This window comes from Piliocolobus tephrosceles, chromosome 18 (assembly GCF_002776525.5).
Source record: "Piliocolobus tephrosceles isolate RC106 chromosome 18, ASM277652v3, whole genome shotgun sequence".
NCBI classification, from domain to species: Eukaryota; Metazoa; Chordata; class Mammalia; order Primates; family Cercopithecidae; genus Piliocolobus; species Piliocolobus tephrosceles.
The window spans coordinates 63,402,506-63,405,985 of record NC_045451.1 but is presented as its reverse complement, the minus strand read 5'-3'; the positions used below and the strand labels follow the sequence as shown (position 1 = coordinate 63,405,985).

Genomic DNA, 3,480 nt, shown 5'->3' with positions numbered 1-3,480 from the left:
CATTTTTTTTTGTCTAGGTCTAAATCTACTTTTTGGTGGCTGGTCAAAATTGCTTTCCTTTCAGCCACTTGAATGCTGGTTCAATTAGGCCCTTTCTCCTCAGGGCACATAACTCTTGTAAAAAATCACCTAAGTTGCCCTTGATGTTTAACGATGCCATCCACTTTTAATGGCTTCTTGCTGTTTTTTTTTTTTTTTCTCCTGAAATTCTCTGACTTTCTTTACATATTTGCCTCTTTGCTTTCATTCATGGTGGCTTTTTATTTTGATTCCTCCTCTGAGCGTCAACTTCTGGTCCACTATCTCAAATAAATTCTAGTATATCTACCAACTAATTACATTTCAGTCCCTACAATGTTAGGTACCTTGGGCTTTTTCAGATTACTTTTGATTTGGGGAAAGAATTTTAAAAAATGTTTCCACTGCAATTATTTAATGATTCAACCTTCCTAGAAACTTAAACTTCAGAGGAGCAAATAGCCTCAACAGAGGACTAATTAAGCTTCTTGTTACCCTGGTGAAGTAGGGAGAATAAGTACGCAGTGAGGCTGCAATCATTTCCTCTGAAGTTCGATTAAAAGCCAAGTTTTAAAATGTTAGACCAGTGCTAATCTGCATGAGTGCTTCGGGTTTCATTTGAGAAAGAATTGTGGTTGCAAACATTAACACTAAAATATGTGAATCTATTTCCATAATCAGGGTCCTACGGGATGGAGCCTAGATTTAATATGGCTTTGGCGCTTACATGTTTTCTAGTACATTGATTAATACTGTCCTGTCATGTGGAACCCAATCAGGGGCAACCTGCCAGAGGACTATTTTCTATAAATTTAAGCTGAACTAATATCTGTGGAAATCTTAAGACTAAAGAAGAGTTGATGAATATACTACAATTAAAGTTGCCTTGTGAATTGAAGAATGAAGCAAAGGATAATGAACATATTGAAATGATTCCACATGTTTTATGCATGACACATTTGTAATTAAAACAGATCCTGAAGGTAAGTTTGTATATACTCACATAATCATTGCAAAAAAGCAGAGTGTGTTATTAAATATCTCCAGGGCATATTTCCCAAATGCAGAATGTGAAAATTGGGTGCATTTCACTTCCTCAACAGTTGCTTATTAGAAACTAAGGATTGGGTGCACTGGCAAAACATACTTGTTAGGAAATTTGTCAATATTAATCAAATATATGCATATTATATAGTCATCTATTGGTTCATTCCCAATATATAACTTTCTAAACAATGTTTTAGAATAACTTTAATTTCAGGCCGGGCGCGGTGGCTCAAGCCTGTAATCCCAGCACTTTGGGAAGCCGAGACGGGTGGATCACGAGGTCAGGAGATCGAGACCATCCTGGCTAACACGGTGAAACCCCCTCTCTACTAAAAAAATACAAAAACTAGCCCAGCGAGGTGGCAGGCGCCTGTAGTCCCAGCTACTCGGGAGGCTGAGGCAGGAGAATGGCGTAAACTCGGGAGGCGGAGCTTGCGGTGAGCTGAGATCCGGCCACTGCACTCTAGCCTGGGCGACAGAGTGAGACTCCGTCTCAAAAAAAAAAAAAAAAGAATAACTTTAATTTTAATAACTCAATTAAATATTAGCATTTGTCAGCTAGGTGTGGTGGCTCATGCCTGTAATCCCAGCACTTTGGGAGGTGGAGGCTGGCAGATCACCTGAGGTCAGGAGTTTGAGACCAGCCTGGCCAACATGGTGAAACCTGGTCTCTATTATGTGAAGAAAAAAAATAAATAAATAACATTTGTCAAAATCGCTCAATCTTACCAGAATCCTTCGAAATCTTTAACAACTCAATGGTTATTATCTGTAGCAGCTCAATGCTGCATGACTATTACAGCCTGAGCCACCTCAGGATTTAATAATGATAACAAATGCTAATAATGATTTACATTTGCAAAATATATCAATCCCTTTGCAGTTTTTAAAATATCGTTACAACTTGTTTGATCATTTGATCTTTAAAATGTAGGAATAAATATTCTCTTGCAAATGAGGGATATGGAGGCAAACTACATGTTCCATAGACTCTCATTTTTAGATTATAAGTAAGAACTAGTTCCAATAATCTTTTGAATGAGTTATTAAAGTTGACTAAAATTTGGTTTCATAAATGAAAATTAGCAGGTAACTAGGGATTCTAATTCAGTATCTTTTGGCTAAAGCATCTGGCTATCATGTAGTTGTTGTCAAGTTTGCAAAACTCTTATTATGCTTGTTCACATTTAGACAAATGCAATTCCCACAATATCAAAGAGAAATTCTTATCCTTAAATCATTCCTGGTTTTTTGAGTATGGTGTTATTTTTAGTTGTTGCTCTTTTGCTTTGTAATTTTAAGTTAGTGTTGTGAGTTGTTTGGTTACAGTGTAGAGCATTGCATATTTGCAACAACTGTATTCTTGGCCCTACTTTTCATCAAAAGTAGATTTTTAGCTGTGTGTGGCAACTTCTAAACCACTAAGTTGTGTGGATGCACAGGTATAAACCAGAATGTTTCTGTATTGAGTGAAGCAGATTGTTACCACAGCGAGAATGGGTGGGGATGAGAAGGTCTTGGGGTCTTTGACTTTCCTTAAGTGGACTGTGTTAAAAAGTGAGAACTACTTGTCTTCAGGAGTCCTGAGTTGGAGAATTACAAGTACCTACTTGCTTGGCATGTGGTTACAGAGGCTCTACATAGACACCTCCAATTTTCATAAAGACCATGCTGATGTCATGTGTTTGTAAGAAGGAGGGGTAGGTCTGCTTGCATTGAATCCAGGCTTTTGCTACACGACTATGAATAAATAGAATCACAATTGCATGGGCCAGAGCCACCGTTAAACTTTATATATACAACGTGTAAAAGTATTATTCTAGTTTTTTCCCTGAAGCCATGATTTCTTACATATGCCTAACTAAAACTCTAAAATTAGAGGGAAACGGACAGATTTGCCAGTCTAACTTTCTTATTTTTTGAAGGGAAAAAATGAGCCACAGAGAAATGCAGTGATTCAAGATCACAGAGGCTGAGATAGAATCAGTGATCAGAGTTCAAGTGTCATTTTATTTTCAATTTTTAAATTTATTTTTTGCATATGAAATATAGTCACGATTCAAAATTACAATAAGGCTTGTAAATTTCCCTTCCATCCCATTCATCAGCCAAGCAGTCTTCTCTCTTTATAAGGAAACAATGCTATGAGTTTTGTAAACATGCTTCCAGAACTAGTTTATGTATAGGCCAACAAACACGTAAGCAGACAGTCTTTTCATACAAATGGTAACATACTCTTTACATGGTTTTGTACTTTGTGTTTTTTTAACTTAACATTTGAAATTATTTTATATTGTTACAAAAAAAGCATTGTCATTAATTTAAATGGCTGTAGGATCTTTCTTTCCCCTTCCTTCCTTCCTTCCTTCCTTCCTTCCTTCCTTCCTTCCTTCCTTCCTTCCTTCCTTCCTTCCT

General features: G+C 36.8%; 1 long non-coding RNA gene across 1 annotated transcript in view; it reads left to right on the top strand.

Annotated features, from left to right (window-relative positions):
• The first annotated feature begins 294 nt into the window (after positions 1–294).
• Positions 295–3,480, top strand: part of LOC111553564 — a 7,484-nt gene continuing 4,298 nt past the window's right edge. The window contains exon 1 of the long non-coding RNA XR_002734984.1: positions 295–1,001. This is a non-coding gene — a long non-coding RNA (uncharacterized LOC111553564). The remainder of the gene's footprint in view (positions 1,002–3,480) is intronic.